This window comes from Mus musculus, chromosome 18 (genome assembly GCF_000001635.26).
Source record: "Mus musculus strain C57BL/6J chromosome 18, GRCm38.p6 C57BL/6J".
Classification (NCBI taxonomy): Eukaryota; Metazoa; Chordata; class Mammalia; order Rodentia; family Muridae; genus Mus; species Mus musculus.
Window position 1 is genome coordinate 16753926 of NC_000084.6, and position 20245 is coordinate 16774170.

The following is a 20245-nucleotide window of genomic DNA, read 5'->3' on the forward strand; positions in this document are numbered from 1 at the left end:
TTGTTTCCAATTCAGAGGACAAAATCTAAAGCCTAGGGAATTGTCCTCAAATTTGAATATAATCCACAAACTGGCTGGGCCACTCACTATCCAGCATCCTCAGCAAGCAGTGGTGTGTTTCAGCTACAGAACGAACGGGACACGATCCTCCCGCTGGATCAGTCCATTTGAGCAATGCCAGTGTGACGTAAAGTGCACATCGAGGAAAATGGGGTATGAGGAGAGGGTAACTAGTTGGGACCTTCAATCCTCAAAGAAAAGCCAAGGGTTAGGGGGCATGGATGCTCTCTTCTAATCCCAGTCTCTACAGGGGCGTTCTCCGGAGCAAACTGGCCAGTAAGAAGGGCTGAAGGGAGGGCGAAGATCAAAAGACCCCGCCTCTGCCTCCATTAACAAAGGAAAGGAACCAACAACCTCTAGCAGCCATATACAAGTGTTTGCCCACACATGTACACACACACACACACACACACACACAAATGAACCATTAATAAAATTTTCTCGGATTTAATATTTTCACATGTGTTTTATCACATGAACATATTCGTATGCTAAGGACTTTTCAGCTAATCTGGGCGAGAGAAGATTACCCTTCCCCCTTCCCAGTTTTCCTTGCGGCCTATGAGATCTGGGAGAATTCTTGGAGTGTCTTTCCTACAGATCCCAGAGTTGGAAGCCCCCTATGTTGTCAGTGCACTGTCATTGATTCAGTTAGGTGATATTTACAGTGTGACCAGGATAAACAGGGCGACTCAATGGGGCACTGACTGTAATAACTAGTGTCTGTCTACTGTGATGGCAAAGGAGATGAGAGAAGGAAGTGAGGAAACTCCCCAAAAGAGATCTTTAAAATTTGACTTTCTTCTTAAAATAGGGATCAGGATTAAAATGAAATATATTAAGAGGAGCAGAGACAAACTAAATCTGACATTTCATTTTACAAGCATGGGTTCATCTACCTTGTCTTCCATGTAAATATGCAAGAAATCTATATAAATTTTAAGCTGTCACAGGCCCAACAATTATGGAAGGGTAACATAGAAGTCATCATAAGACATTTATTTAGCATTTAGTATGTGTTAAATTGTTTTCTGAGTGCTTCCTACATGTTAATTCAAGTGCCAACTCGGACACATAAGATCTATCACAAGTATTCAAACCAGAGGAAAGGATTAGCTCTCAACTAGTATTCATGACATCACAGCTCCTGACTTAATAAAAAAAAAAAAGTATGCTATGTTAACTTTTACCTTTAAAGAATAACTTGGGGACTAGAAAATATGAAAAATTTTTCATTTTAAAAAAATTTTGTACTGAAGATAGTTAAAAAAAAAACTTTCCTGAAGGATACTATTTACAGGAAAAAAGAAAGAAAGAAAGAAAGAAAGAAAGAAAGAAAGAAAGAAAGAAAGAAAGAAAGAAAGGAAGGAAGGAAGGAAGGAAGGAAGGAAGGAAGGAAGGAAGGAAGAAAGAAAGAAAGAAAGAAAGAAAGAAAGAAAGAAAGAAAGAAAGAAAAAAGAAAGTCAATGATAAAGGACATTATCCATTATTTTGAACTCAGTTTGACAGGACAGTGGTTCACAATTTAAAGAAAAAAGATAAATATTTAATAAAAATGTCGCCTCTTAAAAGGTCACATACTGTTTATTCCGTAGCTAAGCATGTGCTGACATATATGTGCTTTGAAACTTTTCAAGGATATTTTCCTCAAAGACTGCTCCCCTCTGTGAAAAATGTGAATATGAAATGATATTTAAGTAGATTAATAGGAAGTGTTAATATATCTGAAAAAAGGTTTGTTTTAACCATAGCACATTATACCTTAGATTAAGGAAGATGGCACCAAACCTATGGAGAGCATGGACACTCCCATTTACTAGCTGGGCATCTGCACATTCCTTGGGCTTTCCTGCTCTGCATAGTGAATTCCTTTAAAATATACACATACATTTACCTGCTATTATAGACTAATTGTATTCATATATAATGGGTGTTTGTTATAAGTAACCTGACTCATGTAAAGACCCTAAACTGGTATGTGTCTAGGTACTTGACTCACCTATACAGTCAACAGACCTCTAATCCCTTATTAACAACTTTTCTAAATTTCATAACTTGGGGTATATTACTCCCATTTTCTAGTGTCATAAGCATGAAAAAGGAATGGGTACTATACATTATTTATTACAAATATGTGTTGAGAGAGCCATGTTTGGCACAGAAGTCAGAGATGAAACTCAGGCCACCCTAGCAAGACTTCTAGAATGATGAGAAAGTGACTTCTGAGACCTGACAGGGGAAGAGCTAGCAAATGGGCTCTAGAGAGACAGCATAAGAGATTTAGTGGAATGTCAAGCCTAATGTGTGTATGAGTCCTTCCAGGCAATGCGGTCACACAGGACCCATCAGTGAGGATCCCAAGTGACAGAGCATGAGCACAGGCTGCTCCTACAGCAATGCCCAAGTGTGTGTGGTCTGGCCCTGGTGGCTGCACTTTCACCGTGGCCTCATGGCTGGGTTCCTTAAGCAAGAGGGAAGGCACTGAATCAGCTTTGTGCGAAGAATGTAAGCTTAGGATGGAAGGTAGCTTAAAGAACTAAAAAAAAAAAAAAAGATAAGCATTGTAGCCGTAATGAAATCATCCTTTTTAGAAGAAAAAATAACAATTGTGATAACATACTCGCTAATTTGATGTAAATAAAGAAAGGAAAGGAAAAGAAAAGAAAAGAAAAGAAAAGAAAAGAAAAGAAAAGAAAAGAAAGGAGACAAACAAACCATAAGATCTAAGGAGGTCTGCTCCTGAGCTTCCAAAAGAAGTGGTGTGGGTTTTGCCAAAGGAACTTCACTTGAAGTGACTTAGAAATTTATAAGCCTTTATAACCCTTCCCTTAATAATAGCTAACTCCAAATCAAGATGACTCCCACTAATAACAGTGGGCTCCATCTCTGGTAGCCATATTAACAGGATGTTTTTGATGCCCTGTGGCAAAGGGAAAAAACTTTCTTCATAGTAAACAATGGTCAAATCCACTTACCTACTCAAAGCTAACCAGAAGAGTTTGTTTAACAGTATTAAAATAACAAAGAGATGATTCTCTAATAACAAAACAAAAAAAGCTGACATCTAACTGAGCCATGCCAAAACACTAAAACTCACACACAGAAAAGCAACTAAATATGATATGAGCTAGATCTGGAAACAGATTCATTGTGCTAAAAAGTAGACACACCTTCACATATGCAGAAGTCCTTCAAGAGTACTTCAGAATATTGGGATTTAAAAGTTCCTTTATCAAAGAACAGAAATGTGTGACATTTCTCCTTCCATTGGTCATAGACAACTACAGTCTACAGATTGCATGATTAGCCCATCATGAGGCCATTTCCACAGGGATCAAGTGATTAGCTGTTAGAAGCCAAGGACAATGCTTCACAAAGACTTTGTCAAACTAAGCTATCAAATATCAACTTACAATCATCAAAGAACACTGAGGGACAAAGGTTTGAGGTAACAGAAAAAGGGATAAAAGAATACTGGACAGATTGGCTGCCATCCTGGGATATCACCAATTTGCTTAGGCCAGAGGCCCAGAAGACTAAGCACAGTGACCACAATGCAAGGTCAGCACAGCATGACACTTTAACGATACTTTTATATGTCATTGATGGCAGTTCACCTGATTTATTTTTAAATTCACCTGATATATTGTTTAGTTCTTTAAAGGATTTTATGCTATTCTATAAAAGTCTTATTGTGACAGTTCCATATATTTTTAAATTGCCATATTCTGATAATCTTTAAACATTTAACCACTAGTTTGATGTTGTAGATCTACAGTTATTCATTTGACTTTCCTACAGGTAAATGTGGAAGAAAATGAAGCAAATACAGACTGCACCAAGATATGTCATTAGAGTCTGAAAACTCATCACCAAGTCTTATAATCTTATCTCTTATATAAAGTATCAATATGCATCAAGAACTATGTGGGTTATAGAATGTGTCAAATATAACCTAAAGCCCCCCAGTGTTTATTTCTGAGTGTGCATTTTATGCCTACCCTCCAAAGAAGTTTTGCTGTTTGGCTACAATAGTGAAAGTTTTACTCTAATGCAAAGAATTACAAAGCTCAACGAAGGCCCTATTAAGACTCAGCCACAAAATCAGTCCCACAGGAGGCCAGGAAACAGCACAATCTGATGAACTTAGCTGTACCTTCAACAAGCATGTGATGTATTCCACTCTGACCATGGCATAATCCAGAAGCCAATTTGAATTTCTGTTTTGCTTAGATTCAAAATTCAATTTGGAAGATAATTTGAGATGCAATAGCAGGCTCCCCCACCACAATATCTAATTACAACAGACCTTCACATACAGTTGTGTGTGTATCCTGGTCTACTCACGAAGAAGCAATCACCTTTTATTAGGCAACCTCTGTCCTTGTAATATGCAAACAGATCCTAGAATGGCCTCTGTGTCGATTCTGGTTAATAGCTGCCTAGATGAAAAATTATTATTTGCATTTCAAAATAACATCAAAACCAAGCTGAAGTTCTGCTAAAGCTGAGTAATACTGTTCTCTATAGCAGTTTAACACCACCAGTTTTACATTCTTAAGTCATAGATGCAAGATTTTCAAGTCTGCAAATAAAACACAACCACTATATATAAAAATCTGCCTACAGCTTAAAGAAATATATTTTAATTGTGATAACTGTCAAAAAACATTTTAAGTAAGTCTTGTGTACAGTTAGTATACAGAACAAAACTAACATATTAAACTTGTGTTTTACTTAAGGAGAGTCTAGCTTAAGTTATATTTTATTCCATGAGTTGAAAAATCAAAATTAATGCTATAAACTTAAGTGCCATGCATCTTAGCCATTAGAAATGAGTCATTACAGGGGACCCAGAGTTACCCAAAATGGTGTGCTAAACAACAAAGCAGATTTGGTCAAATAGCAGGATATTGAGCTCCACCACTTCCCAGACAGTCACAGTGTGTACACCTCTCAGGTGATTATAAGGCAGACAAGAGCCAATCCACACAAAGCATACCAGTATCCAGGTGCAGATCATGCGACCTGCTCAGGGATGCAAAAATCTACAACTCTGTCAAGCCTTCAAAAGGAGAGAGGGACTGTGGGAGCGGTTATTCTTCCTGTAACAGGGTCTGGAAGAGAAACACCTAAGCCATGAGTCACAGCAATCCCATGTTCCGATGAGCTAACTACCTTAGAAAGATTGCCTTAACCACGTACATCAGACACAGAGAGGTCGCACAAGCTCCTCCACTCACCTGAATCTTCATCTTTAGAAATTGCTGTTCACACTATTTCCTCAGCTAGCCAGACATCTACAGAATGCTCTGAGAAAGCAGATGCTATTTAAGACCAAAACTGCCTTCTAATTTGTTGACGGATAGCCTATATCTAAAAGCTCAAAGGAGTATCCTACATTAAAGCCTGTAACAGTAGCAAGTAGAAAATACTAGAACGATAACTTCTGCCAGGAAAAGAGATATTTTTCTTGTGTTTCTGTGTGTTTTCTATCAGGTTTTCAGTCTCTGGCACCATGAAGACTTCACAGTGACTTGTGAAAACCTGGGCCTGGGAGTGAAGTCCCTCATCAGCACACAGCTGCTGCTGAAAGGCAGTGCCTCCTGTCCACCTAAACAAAGGCTATAAGGACCCTTGATAGCATCTTCAACATGGCACTTCCCTCTCTGCCATGCAAAGTTTATATTAAGATATGACCTAGAAAAAACTCTGGATCTTTATCGTTTACACTCAGTGTTATATTTTACAACAAAACCAAAATATTTTGGAGGACATTTGGGGGAAAAGTGCATTTAGAGAGGATGAAGATACACAGGCCATGGCAGGAAAGAAGCCATTCCCAAGGCCTTTTATGACCCAAGAAAGAGTCTCTAGGGCTCCATTAAAATCTCCTTTGACCCGAAAATCTTCTACCACTTCCAAACTAGCATCATGTTTCTGTCTTTCATCTTTCTAAATTTCTAAGTTCTTCACATTAAAAAGCAATCAATATTAGTGTCTGGAAAAACTAATACTCTTCTATATAATTTTTCTGCTTCACAGTGAATCTCCCCGACACACTTTCATACTTGTTTATTTCTTGTGTGCAATAATAGCAAGAAGACAAGGGGTTTTGCTCTTACAATACATAGTAGTGGCAGTAGTGGACAGAGCCTGCCATAGTCCCTGCTTTAGACAGCTGACCCTGAGCAGAGCAGCACAACAATCCAGTCTCCTGACACACAGCAACAGTCTGTATTCCTACCTTAATACTTGCCCTCTCTTCCCTTTCCAACCACATCCCATGAACTGGCCTCTAATTCCCCAGAAGGCTCAAAGCCTGTGCTCACAACCTCATTGAGATCTTCCGTGGGACCTAGTATCAGTTAGGATGCAACTCACTGCATGTAACAGAAAACTCATCTCACGCTGCCTTACACAATCGATGGAGCTTATCAGCTAACACGACTAGAGGCCCAGGGGTAGAAAGAGCTCCTGGATCATATTAATTCAGCACTTCAGTAATTTCACTTAGGGACAGATTTCTCTCCACTCCACTAGGAAGTGTGCAGCTAACACGGACTCCTGAGAGTGCTTCCTTTTATTCAACCAAAGAAGAAGAGAAGGAAAGGCAAAGCGCTGGAAGCAGAGATGGACTCATTTTCTCCCGAAGCTGAACCAAGTAACTAGCAGAACATAGCTTCTCAAATACCTGCTGAGGGAATAGCTCTCCATGGAGACTATCGTGATGTCCACAACACATGTGATTTCCAGAATGGCAGCCATTTTGTTCACAGCTTTAGATAAGAACATCACTCAAACTGCCCTCTCCACAAATTCACAGAGTACTCTAGTGACCATCCAAGGCAACTCAGTCCCCACTCAGTTGTTCAGGTAACTTGGTCTATATTTCTGATAAGTCTTCTTTAACAAGAACAATGAAATGAAACTTGTGGAGGAGAGCAGGTAGTGATGGGTCTGCCTTGCTGTTCTAGAGAATAACCCAAGTTCAGTGTCCAGCACGGACACAGGGTAACTCTCAACCACCTATGACTGCGGCCCTATAGGGCCTGGCACGACTTTCTGACATTTGTGGACACCTTCTTACAGATGGCATGCACATGCATAAACATACATTTCAAAAGTAATAATACAAAATATACAATCTGGACTCATAGATACACTTCTTATATTTGGAAAATTCTCTTCTTGAGAGGGTACTTCTAAACTCTTATCTGAAACATTCATCTTATCTCATGGGATCCCCACTTATGCAAGGAGTCTTCAGGCATGTCTTGTGGTTGCTTCACTGTAAATCAGTGCAGGCACAAAGACACCAGAGACATGAGTTCAAATCCTGACACCTTGATTTGCAACTGCTTCACCTTTAAACACATAAATCTCTCTGTATCTCAATATACTTATCTACATCAGCATTTTTACATTTTTACATTTATAGATAAAAATTACATATATATTAATAAATAAGTTATTATATTTATTAATAATAATTAAAGAGCAACCATGGGATTTAGAAGATATAAAACACTGATGAAAAAGATATTATCATTAGTAATCTAGAAAATCTCTTGCTTGAAAAGCATGCTTTTTTTTTTGTTGTTTTATACTGCTTGCATAGACTGTAACTTCAGTATTTTATGGTAAACAAATGATTTTTTTTTTCTGTAGCTAGCTGTGACCAGCTGCTTACTGCCCCCAGTGAACCACACAGCAAGGCATTGGTCCACGGGGGTTGTGTGTGTCTTCTCTTATGCTCCACAGAAACAAATTTATGCTTCTTAAATAAAAACCAAAAACGCTTGCCATGCAAGCTACTTGGCCCTTTCCATGACCCTTTCCCTAAGAAGAAGCAGAACATTAAAACATATAATAAAACTAAAGCCCTCACAGGTCCAAAAGGCGGGCGCACCGCAATGAGAACCCCGCATAACCTTGAGGACCCTCAGCAGTTCCTCTAGGAAACCGAGAAAGTTTCTGTGGTCACCAGGCAAAGGCATGGAAAAGTGACTTTGTACCCTGCCCGGCATGAAGATTAAAAACCTGAACATGAGTGTACTGGATGCGAGTCACAAGCAAGGTCTAGGTCCCCAAAATGTTCTATCAAAAGCAACTCCTGGAGAAGCCCTGATGTCACTGGACTGTGTAGGAAGGAAGAAGTTGGAACACAATTCCTGATCCCAACCAGCCGCTTATTCACTGGTGCAGTCGTTTTCCCTCTGAGGACTTAGCACTGTGTGGAAACACCTGCATCCTAAACAGCCTGACTTGCAGAGCTCAGAAAGTAATATAGCATAAATGAAATTGTTCAAGATGTATGAGGCGCTATGAGAATGAAACACACATGAATAGTTCTGAATGTCAAAGGCAAGGTGTTCCTTACAAACTTTTACACAGGATTGCTGATATGCCACGAGACCACAGAAGACATTACCAACTATTTACAAAAGCACCCCCTTTTACGTTGTTTCCTTAAATGATTGCTTGGAAAACACTGCTATAATATTACTCAGGATGAGATAAGTATTTAGGATGTTTAAATGTAAAACTACTAAGACTGAGAGAACAGGAGAGCACAATGGGCCAAGAAATCATGGGCCGAGTCTATAATTAGTAACTGCCCAGAACCCCACGCTGGGCCTTTTACAGTAGAGTAGCACTTAGCTCACAAAGGACCATTTCCTTACAGTATAAATGCATGAAGCTGCTTCAGTGCCTATGTTACACTGAGTGAATGACAAGCCAGCAAAGGATGCCAGGGCAGACCCAAGTGACTGAACTGATGGAATAATTACATACATGCATAATTTGAAATTCTGGAGGATTTGATTTTACAAAAGAATTAAGATGACAAATACTAAATTCTGTGGAGACTCTTCTCTGATAGTTCATTAAGGTACCCCATTATTTGTTTGCCCTTTTAAAATTGCATAGGAAAGCACTTAATGTAAATGGACATCACAAATTATTAGTGTTTTCCATACCCTCACAATTGGCAATAACATTTTCCAAGCAATTTTCTTCATGCAGAGAAACTTGCTGAATGAATCTACATAACACGAATATTTCCTAGGTCCCAAGAATTCCCCCTATTTCCATACCTTTCTTAAATATACAATTCATGCTAAATTTGATAAGACTTTGTTTTGAGGTTCCTTTTGAAATTCAAAGTTACATGATAATCAGTGGGTGCTGTTGTGTAAGTTCTGAGAATATAATATGGCAGAGTGCTTGCTAACTGAGGCCAAGTATAGAGGAGAAAAGAACCTCAGGAAGGCCAGCTGATTCCCAGTTACATATCAAAGGCAGAAAGGTCAGCCAAGTGCTGCTTCCCCACCCACAGTGCCCTTGCTTAGACTATACACACAGGGAAGTGCGGGGAAGCAGAACAAGCCAGGTCTGAGGGAGGTTCAGCACCAAGAATTGGCTGAGATCGATCAGGGACAGAGAGATGGCTCAGTGGTAAGAGCACTTGCCCTTTCAGAGGACCTAAGTTGGTTCCCAGCACCTACATTAGGAGAGTTATAATTTCCAGTAACTCTAGCTCCAGGTGATCCCCATACACCCTCCCCGGCCTCTGTGGGCACTCACACCCTTGTACTATACATCCATGCAGACACAGACACATAAATAAAAAGAAAATATTCTTTTTAAAAAGACTGAGAAATAAAACGTATGGGCTATTTTCATTAGTTTCCTTCTTTTATCCTAATTGTCATAGAGTAAGAAAAGAACCTGTCTTCATTAACTTAACACTTTCATTAGAACTGCCTATTCTTTTTATTTGAAAGAAATAGATGCTCAGATGCTTAAAATAAGACTAATTAAGAGTGTATACAAGATATCATTTGAACCAGATGTTAGAAGAAGCCACTTATCTAAGGATGAGAGTAGATTCTACCTAAAAGGCAGGGAGGAGGTAAATCTCCAACGTCCACTATTTCCACATGTGGACTAATGTGGTTTGACATCTAAACATGGACCACAGATGGGTGGAAAGCACCTGATTCCTGTTGCTGAAACGCATACGCAGGCCAACTGTGTTAGTGTCGCTGCTGTTCGTGCTGCTATCTTTACCATCCTCACCATTAGAATGATGCTAGTAGACATCATACGAGTACCCAAAAGTCTATCATGAAACCATGGCCGCTGGCCCATCATATGTTCCTGAGGTAACTAACATATTCTAAAATTTGAACATTAATGGTCCTGGAGTTTAAGAAGATAAAATAATGGAACTTTGGGAGGGTTACTTGCTGTGTTTTATTTTGTTGTTTTTTTTTATATATATATAAAACTTAGAAACAAAAATTGCACTAGAGAAAATGAGCATGAGTCAAGCGAAGTTATAGAGCAAGCAAAGGAAAGATATCACAACCAAGTGCATTAGTTAAAGGTGTCTTCCTTGCTTTAATGGAAACCTTCCATCCATGTGGAATACATCTTGGCACAGGGAACTCCTCCTAGCAAGGGCATGAGGTGGGGCCATCCAAGTACTATTAACACAAGTTTTAAAAAGTGATTCAACTTTCAACTTCACTCTCAATTCATCACAAAGAATGGACAGCGCATTAATGTTAATCCCATTTGGTAGGGCACCTAAAAAGACCACCCTCTCACAAAAATAATGCAGTTCAGCATCCACAAACATCCACAAACGGAATCCTATGACCCAAAGAAGGAAGCATTCCAGAGGATGCTATGAATGGCTTCCCTTCCACAAGAGGAAGTGTGACCAGAGTTATCTGTAAAGGCTCAACAACCAGAAGTTTAAAATAAAGCTTCAGGGCTGGAGATACGGCTTATCATGGAAACCCTAGGCCAAAAAAAAAAAAAAAAAAAAAAAAAAAAGACAGAGATACATAAAATACATGAAATTGGGGGAGAACCTGGAAGGACTTGGGAAAGGCATAGATTATAAAAATATTAGAGGCTGGAGAGATAGCTCAGGGATTAAATGCACTGGACACTCTTCAATAAGTCCAGGATTCAATTCCCAGAACCCATACGGAGCAATAATATCTGAACTCCAGACACAGGGTATCTGATGCCTTCTTCTGCTACACAGGATCCTGCATGCATATAGGGCACATAAGCTCCTACAGCCACATACAAGTACACATAAATAATAAAAGTGCTACAAACCTTCAAAAACCCAAACCACTGGCTGTCTCTCGAAGACAAAGCCCAAAAGACCCTGGGTTCAGGGGGCAGGATCGGAGAAGACAAATGAAAATGCAGACTCCTGTAAATAGGAGGGTCCTTGTGGTTACAAAGCACTGTGTTTATATCAATAAATACAGTTAGGCATGAATCTTTGTTTTATATCCTGATATTCTAGGGACAGTCATCTATTGGTATGAATGCACACTAAGCGTATGCTTTTTAAAAAGAGCTGCACTGTGAATATTCTTGGGTAAAGTTCATACTGCGCTGAGCATATTCTCTTCCCTCCTTTCCCATTTCTCATCTCATGACCCTTTGGTCCCCTGGGCCCTATAGTTTGGCTTCGATTCTAATTCTATGCCATATGTACACATATAATTTATGTGTCTCCATAAAATGTAAAAGCCACATTTTTGATAGCACATGTGATTCTTAAAAGCAGGTCATTTTCTATGTGTAAAAAGAAAGATTTTTCAGAAAGAGATCTGAAGTGGCAGAAACTGAGATGCTCTGACTCTTGTTTCTGCCTTTGTGCTTCAGCTGTAGGCACACACTGTCTCCAATGCCTGGCATTAAAAAATTCTACTCCATAGAAAGCATGGGCCAAGGATTGGAGTGTAGTCTTAGCAAATGTGTGAAGTTGCTGTAAGCTGAAATCCATCATTTCTTAATAACTTCATAATTTAGAGAGGGAGAGAGAAGGTGAAGAGAGAACAGGCAAGGGTGACTTCTTTCAATTTGATTAATGTTACCTGAAACTTCTTTATTTCTTTTGTTTGCTCCTCTATTCAATTGGTTCCTTATAAAATAAATTCAGGTATATTTTCCTAGGGCTACATTGTATCTGGCATGTCACCAGGTCTCTATATATTGTGGAGCTAGGCTCTTTATTAGAAAAGACTCAGGTTATATGTCTAGCACTTGCATAAAAAAATAAATCTTACCAGTCAAGATGGAAATAAGTTTGTCTGAGAGTCAGGGAGGGGCTTGAGTTAATTTCAACTCTAGCTAGAGCTAAAATAATGTCGCCATAAATAATGCCAGTCCTACCTAGAAGAGTTGAACCTGCATCAAAGCCAGGAGGAGTACCATGGTCACACACATCAGGGCACAAAGTATTAAGTTCTACTGGGGAAAAAAAAAAAAAAAAAACCTCAGTTTCCTCTCTTTTAAAGACAAGAGTGACCTAAAGTGCTCAAGCACCACTGGAAAAAAACTGTTTGATGTTCAGCCAAGGGACCTGGAGGAATGAAGGAGCCAGGCAATCATGCCCATGTGTGTTAAGAATATGGAATTCAAGTCACTCCCACGAGGATTTTGCATCTCTGTTAATCACCATTCCGTGGTTTCTTGAAAAGGGCCTACTGTGTGTTAAATGTTCAAAACACTTTTCAGAATAATAGTAATAATAATGATCAAAAGCAATGACCGCAGAGGATAAGGTACTATACTAGTAAACTGTGCTATCAATGGTATACAAGGTAAAATTTTTAGAAACATGATTCTGTTACAGTTTTTGGGAAGTCGGTTTTTTTTAACAAAATGCTCCAAAAATGGAACGGATACTATGCTGGAATGAGGAGAGAGCGGTAGCAATATATCCAGAAACTGGGTAACCATCTGTTAAAGATACCTTACCTATGAAATTACTGTTTGCATCATGGAATGCCTCAAAGGTTTAATTTTTATGCTCTTTGCCATTTCTTTAGAGGAAGTCTGCTGAGCTAAACCAGAAGGCTGGAATGAGGACCTGTAGCCACCTGAGAAGCCATAGCCAACGCCTTGGAGGGGTCCGAATGCAGGTGTGTAACTCACAGGCAGCGCTGGCGAGCAGTCCAGGTCCCGGAGTTCCACCTCATTTCATTTCTCAAGCCACTGACTCCCGTCTACTAGACTGTGGCATTTTCCTTCCACTGGACTCATTTCCTTACCATAAAAACATTTAGTATCTATTTAAAAATGATCCCCCATGTGTAGCCACTTTCCCCTCTAATGTCTACTCAGTGCCTCCTTCTCCCCATGGAAAATGTAAACTTTTTGCAATGTCTCTCCTCTACTTGACTGTATAATATACACACCAGCAGGATTCTCAGTGAGCCATCAGTGAGAATGCTTCGTGTCTATCAACAGATAGATCATAACAGAAAGGATGAATACACTACAGTGTGTGTGCGTATATAACCACATATTCCACCATATGTGTGAATTGGTTCATAGCATGCATACCATTCACCTGAAGAAGGAATGAGCTGCAGATGGCTTATCCAGAGCTTCCAAGAATTCCCTGAGTTTTATATTGTGTGAAATAAGCAACCATGAAAGTTTGTGTGATGGAAGTCAGACAAAAGAAGAGGGACAGTGCTTTTTGGAGAAAACCTCTTTTGTTTTGCTGTAGTAGATCGGTCTGGAAGTGCGAGGAACTAGTGCTTGTAGCACTCCATGAATAGACTAGGCACTACCATCCATACCATCCAGTCACTTGAAAATGGTGGATTTCATGTTATGTGACTTTTACTTCATATATAATTCTTATTAAATCTAAATCCAAGCCCTGCTCCCACCTCCTTTGTCTCCATTACCCTCACACTAGCCACCCTCAGGCCTCTCCTCCTCCTGTCTTTTCTCAGTGCCATAGCCAGTCTGATCCTGTTCTGAAGTCAGATCATGTCCTCCCTCTGCTGAAAGCCCTCCAAACCTCTTTACCTCTTCTTAGTCAAAGCCAAAGTCCTTATGACGGTCCACAAAGCCTCACACAAAGGGGCTGTTACTACAGTGACCTCATTTCACCTCAGCCCCTTCCTGTCTTCACTCTGGACAGCCAGGAACTCTCCGTCAGGCCCTAATAAGAACTGTTTGCTGTTTTTAACGGTCTTCCTCACAAGGATCTATAGCTGTTGGACAATACAATAGCACAATTCTAACTTAGTTTTCTTATACCCTGACCCTGCTACTTAAACTGCCAAAGCACACATTCTCCATGTCCTGGTCCTGCTACATCTGTCTCATGGCACTGATTTCTGCCAAGCATACACAGATACTGAGAGATGCTGGCTATGAGGACAGACAGATAGCATAGATACTGAGAGATGCTGGCTATGAGGACAAACAGATAGCATAGATACTGAGAGATGCTGGCTATGAGGACAGACAGATAGAAAGGTTTTCCTGACCTTATGAGGATAGCTCTGTAAAATATTTAGGAGCCTTCTTGTTAGACTCTCCTGATTTAATAGCTCTTCCAAATTGCTCAAGGCTGGGAATACCTGAGAAAGTAACTAAAATAGGAAGCACAGTCATGGACAGGCTTGTCACCATTTTTATTGATAAAACGGGGTCTAAAATACACTTAAAATATTGGAAAATTTTCCAAACGGGAAATAATGTCTAAATGACCATAAAAAGGACAAAGGTCTCCAATTTCTTTTATTTGTTATATAATTAATTATATTGTTCTAAGAAAAGAAACTTACCAGGGCTTGTAAGCTGGCATGGCAGGTGAAAGCTCCAGGGATGCTAGGCTGAGGACCCAGAGACAGGAGAATCAGCCAGAGGCTCAAGGCCTAGCTAACCTGGAGAATACAGTATGACAGAGACAAGACAGGCCCTGCCTCAACAGGGTAGAAAGAGAGACAACTCCAGCAAGTTGTCCTCTGAGCTCCAAGCATAGTCCATGCCCTCCCTCCCCCCCTCTCTCCCTCTCTCCCTCTGTCTCTCTCTCTCTCTCTCTCTCTCTCTCTCTCTCTCTCTCTCTCTCACACACACACACACACACACAGAGTACTGGAGAGAATGGGGGCAGAATGTAAACATATGAAAAAAATAAATGAATCATTTTAAAACTATGTTTTAAAAAAGGCCCTGAACTGGGCGTGATGGTGCACCTCTTTAATCCCAGCACTAGGGAGGCAGAGGTAGGCGGATTTCTGAGTTCGAGGCCAGCCTAGTCTACAAAGTGAGTTCCAGGTCAGCCAGGACTACACAGAGAAACCCTGTATCAAAAAACCAAAAAAAAAAAAAAAAAAAAAGCCCTGACTTTAAAAGACAAAAATGCTACTGTCATGAGAAATGATCACCAAGGATGCACCCAGCTGCTTATCAAGAACAGAGGGAACAATTCCCACGCTTTGTGCCATTTCCCACAATTCATCACACGCCAGTGGACTGTAAAGGCCTGCTTGGCTTTATCAACAAGAGCTTTACAAAGCTATAGAGTTCAAATATTTTAAAATATTTTACATATGAAATAAGAACAGAATTTACCAAAATAATCATAACAGTGTGTCATGAACAAGTTTCTGTTAAAATCTGGTGAGACATGCCATTCCAAGGCACTAACATTATTTTTAAATATAGTACAGCACGTGCTGGGGGGAGGGTGGTTTAGTCAGTAATAGGGCTTGCCACCTAAGAGAACCCAAGTTTCAATCCTCAGGCATGGTTAAAAGCTTGACTGAAGAGCAAGCAATTGTACCAATGGCAGGTAGAGACAGGCAGCTCCCCAGTCCGCACTAGCTAACCTGAGAGCCTTGGTTCATCATGGCATGGCGACCAAGGTGGAAAGCAAGTGAGGCAAATATCCAAAGATAACCTTTGTCCTCTACACACATATGCATTCCCCCCACACACAGCCCCTTTACACAATAACATGTGAGCGCGTGTACACACACACACACACATACACACACACAGTGTTCCAGCCCTATCCTCCTACTACACAAATTAAAACTATTTCTGTCATGTTGTCTGCAGCTAACATCCTCCAGCCCCATGTTAATGCAGAACAGGCCTGATCAGCAAGCCAACTAATCTGAATGAAATCCTATTGAGTTGAACACGGTCATCACGAGCTTCCCAGAGGCTGTGCAACAGTATGGACTACCGAACATAGTCATGGTAACTTCCAGTTGCTGTCTCTGTTAACCAGCTCTGGAGGAGCTGACTTGGTGAAACCCATGCAAGACACACAAGGAGACCCCTCTTGCCTGGCACACTGAAAACCCTATCATCCTCTCCAATGTCAAGCTGGTTGTTGTTGCTGTGTCAGACACTGTGGACATAAGGAAGATAGTAATTCCTTTCTTTTCAAGCAATGCACTCACACAAAGCTTTCTTTCTAGTTTAGTGGAGTTTAAATTAAATATTATCTTCCAGAGTTCAATAATTTTCCTATTAAGTAGGCATGTATAAATGACTGAGAGAAAAATTATTAAGAGACATATATCTAGACAGACAGACAGACAATAAAGAGAAAGACAGAAGGAGAAAGAGGCAGGTATTGTTTATGTGATGGTCTCCAAATCTACCCAGCAACATGTAAATCATTATGTCAGGAGAGAAAGTGAATCTCCTATAAGCTTGGCACAAGACACCTGGATACGTGGACTAGTTCCCTAGAACCTTCCCCATCTCTGTGGTGGGCCTTTTTTTTTTCTTTTTAATTATCATCATCATCAGAACTAGGTTAGGGGAAAAAACCTGAGTTTTAATTCCAGGTCTGCAGCTATCAGACTAAGGAGCTATGTAATCATGGGCAAGCCTATAATCTCTCAGAGCTCTAATTTGCTTGTCTGGAAAATGAGAGAGTTGGTAATAAGTGCTTTGAAACTGGAATAGGAAAATGTAAAGTAAAAATGACTCCCTAAACACGATAGATCTGATCCTAATTCATGAAGGCAAACATATATCTCATAGGATTGAAAACTGCTTTGCACCAGAAAGGATAAAACAAAGCTAGAAAACATTACAAAATTACATGGTGATGAAGATTTTAAAATGAAGTAACATACTTTTAATTTAAAAAAAAAATATCCTACAAAGGACATTTTCCCAGGGCTGGAGAGCAGAGGTCAATGGGCAGAGACTTTCACTGAGGACCGGAGTTTGGATCCCCAGAAATGAAACAGAGTAGTGAGCACCTGGAATCCCAGTACAGGGAGATGGCGGAGGAGAAGCAGAAGCCTTGGACACTCGCAGTACAGCTAACCTGAGACAGCCAGTAGGAGTAGGAAATACAGTCTCCAGCAAGATGGAAGGCAAGGACCAACACATGAAGCTCTAACACTGCAAGGCGGGCACATGCACGCATGCACACACACACATGAAGCTCTAACACGGCAAGGTGGGCACATGCATGCATGCACACACACACATGAAGCTCTAACACGGCAAGGCAGGCACATGCGCACATGCACACACACACTTAGAAAGAACATTAATCTCCATCTCCCAAATTCTATTTTTCCTTTGACCTGGAAATTCTACTTTGATCAAGTTCCGGAAGACGATGTCCCTAAAGAAACATTAACTTTCTCTGGGATCTTCCCAGCAGCACTATGCATCAGAGAAGACAATTGGAAACAACCTGTATGTTTAAAAATAGACACACAGCTAAGAAAAATCTGGTTTTGCTAGCAACACAGAACACAAGCCTACATAAAATGGCTATATAGCTATTTAAAAAAATTGTGGACTCTCTTTAATGAGCTAAAGTATTCAAATACTATGAAAGGGGAGGCGAAGGCTGAGCATAAGTCACATCATTCTCTTCGTGGTTTTACAAAAGTACAAACTTACGGGATCTGGAAGAGACACTGGAGTGCCTAACTGGTTCTTGAAATGTGTTGTCTGATGAATGAACGGGAGGATGGGGACAAGTTGTTCTTTAGTGACTGTCCATGCCACATCTTCTGTGGCTTCTCTAACGTCATCTCAAGTCTGTAAGGAGAGCTTAATCCTTGCCTAGCACCTTTGTGAAGATTACTACTCAACTGTTGAAAAATGATCAGCAGCCCTACACTAAACACCAAGACTCTTAAGGCTTTCCTGAACCTTTATATGTCATTCGTGTCCTGTGACATCACAGCATGCAATGGGTGAACCACTGTCCTCTTTGAAAATATCATCAGTAAGAAACCAAAGGAAATACCAAGAATGATGTTATCGAATGTTGAAAATACAGAATTAAAATGACTGGCTAGAATAACAAAACTGATTCTAACTTTAAAGGACACATATAAGCTACAGGATTTAGAAAGGAATGTTCTGCAACTCAGGCAAGACAGCACAATGACAATAAGATGAAGTTCAATGGTGGTAATTCATTAATTATGGTGGAACACCCCAGTCTGCCAACGGCTTGGGGAAGGGTCATGGACTTTCACGGACAATTGTTTCTTTAAACCTTACAGATCACTAGCACACAGCAGAAGCAATCACCCTTCCTGGCTTAGCAATGCCATGTGTATAAAGTAAATTGAATTACTGCAGTATCCAAACTAATGCATTTAATTATGGCATGGCATTTGGCTTCCGTGAATGGCACAGCTTTGGATTATCAGCCTACTAAAGACTCCAAAAATATATAGAAGATAAAACCTTGCAAGCATTTATGGTCAGATCTCTGACAGGAAAATAATTGGCGACTCTTGGAAAGACAAGTGTACTGCTCCTCAGATGTTTGAGTGAATTCCTTTCTTTCCCAAAGTTACTCTTTTCACTAGTGGGCATCTTAAAACAGAATTCCTTGAGCTTTCGGGTGGTGGTATGTTCTTTAACATCTTCTAAGAAGGATAAAGAAACTAGTGATGGTATAGCCTGAGGAAAACAACACACTATCATATATTCTTTTCTCATGACGGATGGCTGGCATTAAAAGCCAAAAATATTTTGAATCTTTCATAATTGCAATATCAGCAGAAATCACAAGTGTCTAGGTTATAGTAAAAAGACATGAGCAAAAAGCTAAGTCTTATTTCTTCTGTTACTAGCATTATTGAATAACCAAAAAATGAGCTCTCATTTTAAAAACTATTCAAAATGCCCAACTAATTAATTTTAAGTCTATGGTTTCACATGACAGACTATGTGCCTATTTGTAATAAACAAATTAAAGGCTCATTGAAAAGGGCATTACTCACTAAAAATCACAAGAATACAATGAAAAATTGCAACCTAATTCCCTAAAATTTCTTTTTGCTTAGCAGAACTATTTCTCAATCATGTCAATATAGTTTGTGCACTTATAGATTATTTTCTCACAAAACAGATTCTAGGATACTCCTTAGTAATTTACAGATTCAAAGAACATAGAAAGTATGCAGGGCTTGAAGATTCTCGTTGAGATAATGTTGACACACTATGATTTGAATTAAGCCACCATCAAGTCACTCATTGCCCACTAGATAAGAGCGATCCAGTGTTGTGACAGTTTTACACTCGATCACTCAAAGAACATGTAATGAGGCAGGGACAGGAGGATGCTTTTGAGAAAATTAAAAATCAACTTCAGAAAGACCACATAGATGGGAACAAATCATAATTTAAATAGAAACTAAAATAAAATGTAAGTTGCAGGAACAAACTTCCTTAGCTAAGGGGCCATTTACATTTCAAAGTCCTCTGCCTCCAGGATTCTTAGGTATTAGAGCACCAGGTTTGTCACTGCCATGGAGACACTTCAATTAAGGCTATGTGGTAGAGCTCTGTGCAAATTAATTAGCTGAGGTTAACAAATTTTCTAAATGCAGTTCTCTCAGACACCCTTAGAGATGGGCAAGATTTGAAGGGAAGGAAAATTTAAACGGGACTCACTGGTCAATTCTTGCTTTCCTATTTCAATAGCAGGTGTGCAGTGATAAATGTGCTCATGGCAATACTGCTACTCTCCCCGCCTTGATTTCTTTCCCACTGGAACTAAAGGAAGGGGCTTTAAAGTTTGTTTTTGGTAGGTTTTATTTCTGATTTTGATCTAGTCTTGTTGGCAAGAGTTCTCACACAGTAACCATCATGAACTTGATCATCTTTAAGTGAAAAATGAGTGAGTCTGTATCTGAGATTCACGTACGCTCTATATAGATGAGCTTTCTAGTACTTTCTATAAACAATGCCGTAACAAAACCACAGATTCCATGTTTCCATCTGAGACTCTACTTGTTGAACTTGTTTACTATAATGTAGCTGAAATATTAGAATTGAGCATTTTTAATCCAAGTTAATATTTATTTGTGAGACCCTTTCTGAA

At 39.7% G+C, this 20245-nt stretch overlaps 1 protein-coding gene across 1 annotated transcript in view; it reads right to left on the reverse strand.

Moving 5' to 3' along the window:
- Cdh2 (cadherin 2) overlaps positions 1–20245 on the reverse strand; it is a 220370-nt gene that overhangs the window by 165049 nt on the left and 35076 nt on the right. The window lies entirely within an intron of this gene.